The sequence below is a fragment of the Coregonus lavaretus genome (assembly GCF_964263955.1).
Source record: "Coregonus lavaretus genome assembly, chromosome: 39".
Classification (NCBI taxonomy): Eukaryota; Metazoa; Chordata; class Actinopteri; order Salmoniformes; family Salmonidae; genus Coregonus; species Coregonus lavaretus.
In genome coordinates, this window is record NC_140026.1 from 14342328 (window position 1) to 14357446 (window position 15119).

At 44.1% G+C, this 15119-nt stretch overlaps 1 pseudogene across 1 annotated transcript; it reads left to right on the forward strand.

The window, feature by feature from the left end:
- Window positions 1-7517: 7517 nt before the first annotated feature.
- LOC311112886 (RNA-binding protein 4B-like) lies at window positions 7518-8802 on the forward strand (annotated as a pseudogene). Its single transcript has 2 exons — window positions 7518-7926; window positions 8025-8802. The product of its transcript is annotated as an RNA-binding protein 4B-like (transcript).
- Window positions 8803-15119: the final 6317 nt, after the last annotated feature.

Here is a 15119-nt window from a genome sequence, read left to right on the forward strand (position 1 = left end):
AACGCGTACAACTGTTGCCTACTGGCGCACCAAGTGTTGTGTCAACTATAACGGGTATTGGAGGACACTGCCGAGAGCAAAAAAAAAAAAACAGGACGGGGACGATCATTACGTCAGCCAGCAGCACCACACTTGCTTGCCATGATCCTGTTTTAGCACTAGATGGTTAGGGAACGTCTGGTTATGCTTTCACCTTGGCAGGTTCCATGCAACTTCCTTACGATTTTCAGTAACAGGCAGGATCATAAGGCTATTTTATGACGGTGTGAGTACAGTCTATAAAGAAGCAGTATCAATGAAACCAAATAGCTTCTTATTGCTTGCCAAATGAACTGTTCTGGGAAAGGGGGGCTTATTTCAATCATCGACTGCCATCTGTAATCAGCATGCCAAAACAACCCTGAAGCAGTAAAACTAATCTTGGTTGCATGCAACACAGTTCTACAGATAATGGTGATAATAAAGTGAAGAAAAATGTGGCTATATGTGTTAAAATACGGATACCAGGCAAGCTAATATCATAAGTTATACCATTCGAATTAGTTGGTTCGAATAGTAGCATAATCATAATATTATGTACTTGGCTAATAAATAACCTTAACTTGCCAAGGCAGTTTCAAGCTATTCACTGTTTGTTATATTGTAGCTAACTAATTCATGTGACTGATGGTCTGCATCACTTTCCTACTCATGGTGTTAGCTACGCTGTAACAACTTAAAATGCCATTGGTAAATTCACAGGCTAATCAAATAACAATGGTTGTCTAACCAATCAGCTGTGCTAACGCATCTCAGTAGGCGGGGGTTTTCCGTTTCTTAGAACGCGGTGTACACTTTTTTTTTACTATAGTGAATTAGCTAACTGATTGAGGTGAGTGTTTACATTTACATTTTAGTCATTTAGCAGACGCTCTTATCCAGAGCGATTTACAGTTAGTGAGTGCACACATGTTCATACTGGCCCCCCGTGGGAAACGAACCCACAACCCTGGCGTTGCAAGCGCCATGCTCTACCAACTGAGCTATTCAATCTTTCTGGTCGATAACATTTTTAAATAGCTGCTGTACTAAAACGTTTGACGCGAGGTTTATCCTTGTGGAATGTCTACCCGTACGGAAGAATATTCTCAGGTTTTTGCAGTAACAAGCTTTTGGAGTGCCTCTTCTCGGACGTATACACGCGTGTTGGGGGTGGCTAGTAACTAGCTACGCTAACTCATTTGCCAAGCTAGCTACTTTAGGTAGGTAACGTTAGCTAGACAACAAGATATACAATATTCTACGCCGTTTTCTAGGAATGTGTTGGTGAAACCATAAGGAGAGGAAGTACAAAACCAACGACGCTAGACGGAGAGGAATATGCTTAAGCAAAAGGCAGTTTATTAAACACAGAGATAGCTGGTATCTGCTCAAGCTACATGCATGGACCCATTCCGTTGCCTCTTATGGAGACAGTTGAAAAGGGATCAAAAACAGAGTTTTCAGCATTACTTTATACCATGCAACATAATGAAAGGGGTCCTTCTTCTAGTCCCTTGATTAGTTCCCGAGGCGCGTCTGCTCTGTCCAGAGCAGAAGCCCCATTTGTGCACGGCAGAGTCCTCTGCCCTAGGCACCCGACCAGTAGAAAGAAGTATAGTTTCCACAGAAAATTGTTTGTGTCAAAAGAACTCGTGGGGAGCCACATAGATTGTGGCCTGGAGGCGTGGGTGTTGTCCTTGACAAGAGATGGTCCTCTGTCCATTGTTCTCGCATAGGTAGAGCATTGATTGAAAACAAGCTCCTAACACAGAATGGGTCATGCACAACATTTTAGTCAGACCAAGCTATAACATTTTATATTTACTACGACAAATCCCCCTCTTCACGTCTACTAGACGTGATCCATTAATTATGTTGGCATTAAGCATAGTTGAATCAGTCTTAAAAGGAAAAACAATAATGTAGGAAAGAAAAACAACACATTGATAACGCATAATGCAATTTGTAAAAATTTTAACCATTCCCCCTCTAGTATACTAATTATATGGGCAGTTAATGAAAGAATGTTAGTCCCCCTCTAGTGCACGATGAAATACATCAAAACTGTTGTTCAAATTCTATTTCATCATCATTTTGGTGTCAAATTTTGGTTTTGGCTGCTCAAATCAGCCCTGACTTCTGTCAGTGATCTAGAAGGAGTGGGGGCTGGTGTGCAATGTGTTAGATGGTGCCAGGGTGCGCCTAATTTACCTCTGACCTGGACTGAGTGTGAAGTAACCTCCTTCACTTCGTACGGTCCAGTCCACCTGGGTTCCAGCCACTTTCTCTTGTGGACTTTAACCCTCACCCAGTCTCCCACGTTTACCTTCAGTGTCAGCGTACTTCCCGACAGCTCCCCCTCTTGGGCCTTCTGCACCTGAGAAGAGAGTGCTGCAGAAAATTCCGTCAATTTCTTCACATAATCAGTCATTTCTATCTGTTGTACATCAAGGGAGGGCATATGACCTCCCTCCCTTGGTGGACCTATGTTAATTTTGTTCCTGCACAAACCTTTGTTATTTTAGCTTTAAATGTTTGGTTGGGACTGTGGATGTTACTGAACCGAATCTGTGCATGATTCCGAATCTTACCTCCACCTTTTTCAGGTGTTTGTTGCTAAAAATGTGTGGTTGTCAGATCTTATCTGCCTTGGTATACCATATCTGGGTATTAACTTAGTTTGTAGCCACTTAATGACTGACCTATCATCCTCTAATTCTGTAGTTTTCTGTAGGAATTGCCTCTACCCATTTTGAAAACCTGTCTACAGTTTCTGTCATGTGAGGGTGCCACCAGATGTGTGAAACCTTTTGGAGGGTCTTAAACTTCCCCTCATGTGTGGGCCCGTGGGCCTCACTCAACAGAGTTCTGGGCAGAGTCTAGCTGGTGTATATCTTCAATCATGGCACCTCCAGAGTTTTGTCCTGTCCTCTGCCGCCCCCTCCTGGGCCCAGACTGAATGTTCATAGGGTCCTGCTGAGCTCTGTAACTGTGCTATATCGCCTTGGTTGAGTTCAGTCTGTGATGTCGGTGGTAGTAGTATTGGATGAGGATCACGCCTTCGGGCACCTGGAGTTCAGACAGGTGGGTTTTGTTGATACTTCTACCCCATTCTCTGTCAAATATATGCTACAACCCATTTTACAAAGTAAATTCCTTCCCAAAAGGTTGATGGGGCAGTTTTGGACAGTAAAGGAACTGATGTTTCAGCTTGTATTTTTCTCAGGAGAATGTTAAAGGCAATGTTAGGCTTTGTGCTTGTGGTGATCCCATAACCCCTACCACCGATATGGAATCTTTTGACAGAGGTTGAGGAGACCTGATGGCAGAGTGTGTGCAACCAGTATCAATAAGAAACTTGTGTGATACACCTTCGACTTCACACGTCATGGTAGGTTCAGTGTGTAGTTGAAAATGTTTGCCCCCTCTTTCTGTCGTGGGTGGTGGGCACCTTCATGGCCAGAACATGGGTTCCCCCGCCATACCTTGGAAACCTGCAGTTGGGTATTGGGGGGGTGACATCGAGGGGGTTTGCTGCACCTGACCTTGATGGTGAGCAGGTGGAGGGTGTGATGGGTATGGTGGTCCTCCCCTTCCTCTTCCTCTTCCCCTCCATCGGGGTTGATAGGTAAATTGTGGTGGATCCTTACAATCACGCCTGAAATGTCCAGCTCCTCCACAATTGTAGCACAGGTAGTTCCCTCCTCTTGGAGGACCTAATGGGGTGCCTTGTTGAGGCCAGGGTTGTGGTTGTGGGACGTAATGTTGTGGGGGAAATGGTGGTTGGGGTTGATATGGGGCAGGTGTTCCCTGGGGAGGGGAGGCATGTAACTGTATCATCTGAGAGACAGTCTGGGCTACGATTTGTGAGATGTCAGGCGTCACGTTTTCACCAGACGTTTCTTCTGCTAGCATTTGTTTCTTTGGTTTCTCTCCTTTCTGGGCCTCCTTGAGTTGAAGTTTTAGCAGTTGTACCTGGAGAGATTGGACCTGACTCTCAGCCCCCCCTTTATCCTTGTTGTGTTGAGTAACATGGTGGTGCACATGTGCGTTGAATTGCGTGAAGGGAAGGGTTGTTAAACCCACTGTTGCACGTAGCTTGGTCTTCACATCCCCTGGGCATCCATTGATCACCATCTCCTTCCACATATTGAGGGTTGTATCAGTGTGATCAAATGGTTCTTCATTTACTGTCCTCCATGTTGTTTTGGCTCTGTCTAGATATGCAGCTGGATGTTCACCTGTCTCCATGGTAAAAGAGGAGAGTGCTGCCTGGTTTCTTTCGGTTGGATAAGCCCTCCTTAATGTGTCCCACAGATCTGTTCTGAACTGGTCAAGAGGCAGAGTAGCGGCACATTCATCAAGTCCACCAGCCTTCATTATGGCTGTCATAGTTCCATGATTAGTTGCTCTTGCCACTAATGCTCTCATGTCTCCTAGACAGAGGTTCAGGCCTGATGTAAGGGTCTGTAGTTTGTTCAACCAAGAGGACGCTCCCCCATGCAGGCTGGGCATTTGTTCCATTAGTGTAGTCAAATCAGTCATCTTCCATGGTTCATACTCCACATAGGCCGGATTAGCTGCAGGCCTGAGAGGGCACATTCTTGACCTTTCGGTTTCCCAGTCTGTTCTTTGGGGTCCTCCTGTCCTGTTCCTCTCTGCCACTCTGGCTGACCTCCGATGTTGCTCATGTGTTGTGATATCTCTCAAGGTATCTGTCACGTTTGTCACTGTTCCTCTTATTATTCCCTCCACTAGGTAGTCTCCCCTTTCGTTCTCACCTGGAGCAAGGAGCACCTCAACTTCAGCTCGGGATCTTCCTAATTGGATTTCCAATTTTTGAATTTCACTTTCTATTTCATCTTCAGTGGGTATCCTTCTGTTTATATCCAGTTCGCTAATGTAAGCTCTTCTGTCTTCATCATCCTCCATATCTCTGCTTTGATTGCTCAAATGGCCATGCCTTCCCTCTGTAAGGTCCTGTGAAGAACGTTGTCTGAAAAATTCTGGGTTCAGTTGTTGGTGACACCCACTATTCACTCCGCTCACAGGGTTGTTAAAAGAGAGCAGGGAGCGACCTCCAGGAGAGGTCGGGTCTCCCCCTTCTTCCCGTTTCAGGGTTTCCCGTTCTTTGGGTTGATATGGAGTGCTGGTAGAGGGCATCTGTTCACACAGCAACTGCCCTCCAGTTATGCCAAAAGTCATGGTGCCTTTCAGGCTCCCTTCTCCTACTGTTAGAACAGGGGCCTGTATTGCAGGCTGAGGCATGGAGAGAAATGGATTGGTTTGATGGTGTGTCTGAATGTTGTGCTCCTGTCCTGGGGTGTATGGTGGGGGCCGCAGTGCCTCCTCTGTTAACAATGGGTATAGTGAAGTGGGAACAGGTCTGGTGCTGGTGTCTGGGGCGACTGTAGGAGACCCTTTCACACACATTGTGTCAGATTTTTTTAGGGTGCACCCTCCTACTCTCCTCTATTGCCCATGTCCCTACTCTCAACTCTCCCTGTGCTCTCTCTCTCTCTTTAGTTCCCTCTTTCTTAAACCTATGTGCCTTGTTCTTTCCTTCTTCCTCTCCCTTGGCTTTCTCAACTGCCACTTCTAGACTTTTCTCCATAATCTTGAGTTCTTCCTCCGAGGGAGGTCCCCCTCTGAGGTAACCTGCCTGTGTCCATCTCAACTTCACCTCCTCCCACACTTTCTTAACTTTCTTATACTTTTCTTTTCCCCCTGCTCTGTCTGTCATTCGTTGTTCTAGGTATTCATTAAATTTGGGTATGGTTGGGTTTGGCCCTGCCATCTTGCTTTCTCTATCTTTATACACTTATCCCGTCCCTGGTATATAAAGGGTTAATTTATATAATTTGTAATGCAATCATTATCATAAAAATCAGAATTCCAGTCACATATACCAATGCAGTAATTTCTACACACAGCACACACCACGCTTTAGTTATCTCACGCTTGTTCTAGAATCATGCACAAATTCAATACCAGTTTCCCCAGTCCCTGGTTCCTGAAACCCTAGGTCGAATTCACTCAGTTCAACAGTTTGATTTTCAATGTCATAGGTCTCACTATTACTTCCCATCCTCCATCACACGTTTAAGCTATAACACAGACACGTTAAAATATAAACACATTCCTTATTCCTTTATTCCTTATTCCTTTATTCCTTATTCCTTTATTCCTTATTCCTTTATTCCTTAGTATAAAACACAGTACCAGATATCTCATGTATGCCTTAATTCATTAGGATGGAAAATTATTTAACAAGTATTCATACTCACACTCAGTACTTCTGATCAAAATTTGGTATTGGTCTATAATACAATATGCAAGATTTCGTTTTAACAGGCTCTGCTTACCTTTTTAGATGAGCGCTCTGATCAGGTTCCTGAGTGAGAGGAATAGTTGATGTCTCCTGGATTTTCAGGTCACTCTTCCGTCTGTTTTTAGATCGATGATTTGCCTTTTCCTCTCGCACCAACTCTTTAGATCGAATTAAAAACCATCCTCTGCTACCATTTTTGTTGGTGAAACCATAAGGAGAGGAAGTACAAAACCAACGACGCTAGACGGAGAGGAATATGCTTAAGCAAAAGGCAGTTTATTAAACACAGAGATAGCTGGTATCTGCTCAAGCTACATGCATGGACCCATTCCGTTGCCTCTTATGGAGACAGTTGAAAAGGGATCAAAAACAGAGTTTTCAGCATTACTTTATACCATGCAACATAATGAAAGGGGTCCTTCTTCTAGTCCCTTGATTAGTTCCCGAGGCGTAGGAGGCGCGTCTGCTCTGTCCAGAGCAGAAGCCCCATTTGTGCACGGCAGAGTCCTCTGCCCTAGGCACCCGACCAGTAGAAAGAAGTATAGTTTCCACAGAAAATTGTTTGTGTCAAAAGAACTCGTGGGGAGCCACATAGATTGTGGCCTGGAGGCGTGGGTGTTGTCCTTGACAAGAGATGGTCCTCTGTCCATTGTTCTCGCATAGGTAGAGCATTGATTGAAAACAAGCTCCTAACACAGAATGGGTCATGCACAACATTTTAGTCAGACCAAGCTATAACATTTTATATTTACTACGACAAATGTTTGTTTGTGGTTGCATGAAAGTTGGTTTGCTGAAATAATAAGCTTATCTGCGTTTTCGAAGTTTGAAAACGACCGGTTTCTGGCGAAAGTGGTTAACTAGCATTCTAGATGGCTAGCCGCCTTGATGCCCGATATGTGCACTGCACTTTGTCATGTAAACCTGCTCGCTAGCTAGTCAGATAGCTAGCATCTACAAGTAAGTATTTGATAATATGGTTAGCTAGCTATCTAGTCAAGTTTGAGATACATATCCAGTCAGTAAGTAACTTTAAAGGTTTTGAGTAAATGGGCCAACAACATTGACTGAATAAGTGGCCCTGGGGAGGGGGGTTGTGCCTAATTGTCTCATCATTGATATTTCCCCCCTCTCACCTCAGGATTTCTACAACACTGCTTCAAGGATGGTCAAGATCTTCATTGGGAACCTCCCTCGAGAGGCTGACAAGGATGAAATTCAGGCATTGTTCTCACAGTACGGTGCCGTCACAGAATGCGCCATCGTCAATAATTTCGCTTTCGTCCACATGGATGACCATAAGTCTGCCACCAAAGCCATCCGCAGCCTGCACCTCTACAAGCTGCATGGCACGGCGATAAACGTCGAGGATAATCACGGGAAGAACCAGGGAGCCGTCAAACTCCACGTGACTAACGTGGAGAAAGGCAACAACGATGAGCTCCGCACTTTGTTCGAGGAGTACGGCACAGTGTCTGAATGTGCGATCGTCAAAAACGTTGCGTTTGTGCACATGGACAACTCAAATGAGGCTTTGGATGCCATCAAGGGATTAGACAACGTGGAATTCCAGGGTAAGATTTATGCTGTTTAAGAAAGTTACACATTTAGAAATGTGGCTACTACTGCTCTTCCACCTAATCATGTTTTTTGGCATTTCTCCCCCTAATAGGGAAACGTATCCATGTCCAGATATCAAAGAGCCGTCCCAGGTATGAGGAGGAAGAAGACTACCCCCCACCCCCACCTGAGAGGGGAGGATACTGGCCCCCCCGTGGGTAGCCATGGGGGGGCCAGATCTCCCACCCCCTAGCTATCTAAGAGGTCGTCACCCACGCCCTCATCACGGGTACCCTGCTCCACCACCGAGACAAGCTCCTTACCAGAGCGTGCTTATGAGCGCGAGAGGGAGAGCTATGCTGTGGTGGATTACTATGAGAAATACAGGGCTCGACCTGCCCCTCACGACCCATACGAGCGTCGCCCCTTCCCTCCTCCCCCGTCCGCGTACTACGCCAGGGACCGCAGTCCCATTCGTAGAGCCCCTCCTCCCACCATGCCCCCCTCCGGTAACGGTTACTCCTATGAGCGTTCCCGACTCTCCCCCGTCTCTCGGCCCGCGATGTACAACCTACCCCGTACCAGGGACCCCTACGCCGACAGGTTGCCACCGCCACCACCGGCCCGCTATTACTAAGCAGCGCACACCGGCGCTTGACTCAAGGTGAGAATAGGCCTGCGCTACAAACATTCTAATGGGAAATGGGAGGCGAAGTAGTACCTATCCTCTATATGGAGGGTCCAAGGTCACTCGATGCACTCTTTAGACGGGCTTCATGCCTCAGTTCTGAGTGAGGAATGGTCTGACAGTTGCTCTTCGCTAAACCTCCAGTATAACTGAAATGCTTGAATTGGGAGAAAAAGCATGTGTAAAAGAGTGCTCTGTGACAAATCGTAATTCTTAATCCTCATCTGCACTTCTGGTGTATGGGCAATGATTGAGCTAAACAGAAATCATGTATTGGTAAAGGTGAGGAACTGATATAGAGAATTAATTTCACCATTTAGATTGAAGTATTTCACCAAAGTTGCTGATGAGAATGGAATGATGAATGTAGATCATTCATAAATGAAACACGTGTTCGCTGCGGGTGTAACGGGCGCTTGACTTGTGTGTGGTTTGCTCTCTTTCCAGGTTTATTTATTTCAACAAGATATGCGTCCTCGTCACCGCCGTCGTCTCCTGATGCGCACAGCGATCGTCTGTGGCTGAGCGCGTTTCCTTCTCAGGAGGAATTGTAATGCATGACTTCTCGTAATCTAAAACACTTTTATTACACTCGTATTGTTTTGGCCTTTTTTGTTTTGCATTGTTTTAGTTTTGTGCTTTAGCTACCTTTTTAGTCTCAGGCTCCCAGAAGCCTTTTAGTTGTGCGTTTTTATTTTACGTTCCAATATTTAGTCGCTCTGGGACAATGTAGAAAAGGCATAATAAAACCACTACAACAGACTAGTTGGTTAATTTCTAAATTTTACAAATATTTGCTGATGGTAGCTAGTTACCCCAAGGGTGGATAACATCCTTTTTTGTCATCAGAAGACATGATTTAAATGTAATTTTTTTTCTCCAGAAGATGTTAAATCATCTTATCGCAGATTCTTATATCACAATCAGTGATTCAATGGCGGATGATCAGTTGCTTGTCATTACATTTTAATAATTGAATCGTGATCATGTGAAGGGGGTTATATGCCTGATATAATACATTAAGAATCGTCCTCTACTAATGTCAAATAACGTGGTCATCTCTTGTGTATCGCCTCGACTTCAAGCGCTCAATCGCAATTGAACTATACCTATCTGCCCCTTCACTGACGATTTTATTTATTTAGGTGTCATGGGTTGGATTGATCGGGCTTTATTGTCATGTCCCCAGTTCTCACCATATTACACTTGGCATGATGGTGTTCTGAGCACCCTTACTCTGGAAGCATCTCTGGAGAGATGTTCTTGGCACAACCTGCAGTAACTCAGTTGTGGGTTGTATGAAACTTAGGGTTAAACGTGATGAATTTAGGTACACATGAGTCGAGAGGTATTTTCCAATTTAGTACATGAGAATCGCAAATTACCTCTGTTTGCTTGATTTAGGCCAGGCATGGATGGGTAATAGTTTTTTTATGTACTTCCTTTCCAAAACTAAATTAGCAATATGGCTGCATTTAGACAGGCATCCCAATTTTTATATATTTCCCCCACTAATTGGTCTTTTGACCAATCACATCAGATAATTTTCAGAGCTGAGCTGATTGGTCAAAAGACAAATAGGTGAAAAAAAGATCAGATTTGGGCTGCGTGCATAACCAAACGTCTAAAGGGGCAATCTGGGATTCATCAACATTTTGGGACTTTTACATTAATGAGGTATAGGCCTAGCCATTGATTCTTGAAGAATATAACTTAAATGCCTCATGACCTTCAACTGTCCTACCCAAAAATATAAGTTCATCAGAGCCCCACATATAAGCTTGTCTTACTCAATTGTTTGTAAACAAACTGTAGCTTCAAAACATGGTCAAAACTGCAATTTTGTCCTTGTATCATTTGCGCCGTCTATGAATTTCAAAGTGGTTAGCCTACATTTCTCAAGACTCTGTTAACCAAACAAGTGGTGTTTTTATCCCAGATTGCACTTTAAACATACAGTGCATTCTGAAAGTATTCAGACCCCTTGACTTTTTCCACATCTTGTTACAGTACTGCCTTATTCTAAAATGGATTAAATTATTTTTTGCCCTCAATCAATCTACACACAATACCCCATAATGACAAGGCGAAAACAGGTTTTTAGAACATTTTTCAAATTCATAAAAAACAGAAATATCTTATTTACATAAGTATACAGACCCTTTGCTATGAGACTTGAAGTTGAGCTCAGGTGCATCCTGTTTCTATTGATCATCCTTGAGATGTTTCTACAACTTGATTGGAGTCCACTTGGTAAATTCAATTGATTGGACATGATTTGGAAAGGCAAAAACCTGTCTATATAAGGTCCCACAGTTGCAGTGCATCTCAGAGCAAAAACCAAGCCGTGAGGTAGAAGGAATTGTCCGTAGAGCTCTGAGACAGGATTGTGTCGAGGCACAGATCTGGGGAAGGGTACCAAACAATTTCTGCAGCATTGAAGGGCCACAAGAACACCGTAGCCTCCATTATTCTTAAATGGAAGAAGTTTGGAACCACCAAGACTCTTCCTAGAGCTGGCCGCCCGGCCAAACTGAGCAATCAGGAGAGAAGGGCCTTGGTCAGGGAGGTGACCAAGAACCTGATGGTCACTCTGACAGAGCTCCAGAGTTCCTCTGTGGAGATGGGAGAACCTTCCAGAAGGACAACCATCTCTGCAGCACTCCACCAATCAGGCCTTTGTGGTAGAGTGGCCAGACGGAAGCCACTCTTCAGTAAAGGGCACATAACAGCCCGCTTGGAGTTTGCCGAAAGGCACCTAAAGGACTCTGACCATGAGAAACAACATTCTCTGGTCTGATGAAACCAAGAATGAACTCTTGCCAAGTGTCGCGTTTGGAGGAAACCTGGCACCATCCCTACGGTGAAGCATGGTGGTGGCAGCATCATGCAATGGGGATGTTTTTCAGCGGCAGGGACTGGGAGACTAGTCAGGATCGAGTGAAAGATGAACGGAGCAAAGTACAGAGAGATCCTTGATGAAAACCTGATCCAGAGTGCTCAGGACCTTAAGACTGGGGCAAAGGTTCACCTTCAAACAGGACAATGACCCTAAGCACACAGCCAAGACGGCGCAGGAGTGGCTTCGGGACAAGTCTCTGAATGTCCTTGAGTGGCCCAGCCAGAGCCCGGACTTGAACCCGATCTAACATCTCTGGAGAGACCTGAAATTAGCTGTGCAGCGACTCTCCCCATCCAACCTGACGGAGCTTGAGCGGATCTGCAGAGAAGAATGGGAGAAACTCCCCAAATACAGGTGTGCCAAGCTTGTAGCATCATACCCAAGAAGACTCGAGGCTGTAATCGCTTCCAAAGGTGCATCAACAAAGTACTGAGCAAAGGGTCTGAATACTTTTGTAAATGTCATATATAATTATTTTTTTTGTAGAACATTTGCAAAAATGTCTAAAAACCTGTATTTGCTTTGTAATTATGGGATATTGTGTATAGCTTGATGAGGGGGAAAAACGGTTTAATCCAGTTTGTCAAAGGGTCTGAATACTTTCCGAATGCACTGTAAACATGATGTTGGTTGTGGAGATGTTGGTTGTGGAAATGTTGTTTGGCATCATTGTGAAGGGTTCAGATTTGTTTTAAATATATACAAAGCTTTTTACTGAGTTTAACAATTCATATAAGGAAATCACTCAATTGAAATAAATTCATTAGGCCCTAATCTATGAATTTAACATAACTGGGAATACAGATATGCATCTGTTGTTCACTGATACCTTAAAAAAAAGGTAGGGGCGTGGATCAGAAAACCAGTCTGTATCTGGTGTGACCACCATTTGCCTCATGCAGCGCGACACATCTCCTTTGCTTAGAGTTGATCAGGCTGTTGATTGTGGCCTGTGAAATGTTGTCCCACTCCTCTTCAATGGCTGTGCAAAGTTGCTGGATATTGGCGGGAACTGGAACACGCTGTCGTAAACGTCGATCCAGAGCATCCCAAACATGCTCAATGGTTGACATGTCTGGTGAGTATGCAGGCCATGGAAGAATTGGGACATTTTCAGCTTCCAGGAATTGTGTACAGATCCTTGTGACTTGGAGCCGTGAATTATCATGCTGAAACATGAGGTGATGGCGGTGGATGAATGGAACGACAATGGGCTTCAGGATCTCCTCACGGTATCTCTGTGCATTCAAATTACCATTGATAAAATGCAATTGTGTTCGTTGTCCCTAGCTTATGCCTGCCCATACCATAACCCCACCTCCACCTTGACATCAGCAAACATCTAGCCCACAAGACGTCATACACAAGGTCTGCGGTTGTGAGGCCGGTTGGACGTACTGCCAAATTCTCTAAAACGACGTTGGAGGCAGCTTATGGTAGATAAATGAACATTCAGTTCTCTGGCAACAGCTCTAGTTGATATTCCTGCAGTTAGCATGCCAGTTGCACACTCCCTCAAAACTTGAGACATCTGTGGCATTGTGTTGAATGACAAAACTGCACATTTTAGAGTTGTCTTTTATTGTCCCCAGCACAAGGTGTACCTGTGTAATGATCATGCTGTTTTATTAGCTTCTTGATATGACACACCTGTCATGTGCATGGATTATATTGGTAAAGGAGAAATGATCACTAACAGGGAAGTAAACAAATGTGTTCACAACATTTTAGAGAAATATGTGTTTATGGAAAATGTATTGTTTTTTTATTTCAGCTCATGAAACATGGGACCAGCACTTTACATGTTGTGTTTATATTTTTGCTCAGTGTAATTCCATCCATAAGCAAGCAGAGACAAAGTCTTAAGGTCAGCAGGTTCAAAGTGTTGTGGGGGTGTATTCATTAGTGGACACCAAAGCGAAACATTTTGCAATGAAAACAAGCGTTTCTTATTGGACAAGTTAATGTTACTGAGTCCCTCTCCTTTTCAGACCGTTTGGTTCCTAGTGAATGCACCCCTTCGTTTGATGTTCTAGGGCCCCTGGTAAGTTACAAAAGTATAATTCATTAAGCAATCATATGAATTGTAACCTAAACTGTAAATAGTTGTATTGGTTTGTATTGCTGGACAACTCTCCCCCCATTAAAATATATTCTAATCAAATATTTAAAACCATGATCTTGTTTGTTCACTAAGGGTTGATAGTGCCCTTTCCAAACGAGGGTACTGTACATACAACGTTGGAAGGTTGGCCACGCGAGACTACAGATGTGATTACAGATAATGTGTAATTTCCGTTGCCGGGTAGCCTACACATAATCTATCATTTTCTATGAACCCATATATAGCCATCATCATGACTGGTGACGAGATCCTTTTGGTGTGTCTGTAGTGTGTTCCCTTTGTGGAAGCCTACTGCCCTCTGCTGGATAGTTGGTGTACATACAGCTCAAAGAAGTCAAGACATAGCTGTGGCACAGGATGTTATGTGCTTCTCAAAATCCCCTTACACCACAATGCTCCCACTCTTACCCCAAAAAAAGTAATCTAAACCATCTGTATGTATTTTAAAAGATTATTACAAATGTTAGTATAATTTATTCGATAAAAGCAAGACTCTATTAGTGAAGGTGATGAAGGCAAAACTGGAGAAACAGGAAAAAGTCTCAGCACATTTCCGGTTAGATGCAAATGTATGTAATTGTGGCTGAGCTTTCGCTCAGTCGATCTTCATCAGAGCATGTTTCCACAGACAATAGTGGGACAGATAAGGCCACACAGTGAGCCAGAGATAATGACCACTAATCTAAAGTATCCCAAAGGGCCACTAGATGTTTTCTACTAGAACAAAACACATGTACAAATAAAAAATGTGGTGTTAGTATAAGGAACCCATACTCTCAAAAAGGGAGCAATACAGCTGAAAAGCGCCCATAAAAGAAAGCTAAGGAAAACACCTGTTAACAAACCTCCAAACGAGCTTCAATGCCATACAACACTCCTTCCGTGGCCTCCAACTGCTCTTAAACGCTAGTAAAACTAAATGCATGTTCTTCAATCGAACGCTGCTTGCACCCGCCCGACTAGAATCACTACTCTCGGCGGGTCTGACTTAGAATATGTGGACAACTACAAATACCTAGGTATCTGGTTAGACCGTAAACTCAACTTCCAGACTCACATTAAGCATCTCCAATCCAAAGTTAAATCTAGAATCAGCTTCCTATTTCGCAACAAAGCCTCCTTCACTCATGCTGCTAAACATGCCTTCGTAAAACTGAGTATCCTACCGATCCTTGACTTCGGCGATGTCATTTACAAAATAGCTTCCAACACTCTACTCAGCAAATTGGATGTAGTCTATCACAGTGCCATCCGTTTTGTCACCAAAGCCCCATATACTACCCACCATTGTGACCTGTACGCCCTCGTTGGCTGGCCCTCACTACATATTCATCGCCAAACCCACTGGCTCCAGGTCATCTATAAATCACTTCTAGGCAAATCCCCGCCTTATCTTAGATCATTGGTCACCATAGCAACACCCACCCATAGTATGCATTCCAGCAGGTATATCTCACTGGTCATCCCCAAAGCCAACACCTCCTTTGGCCGC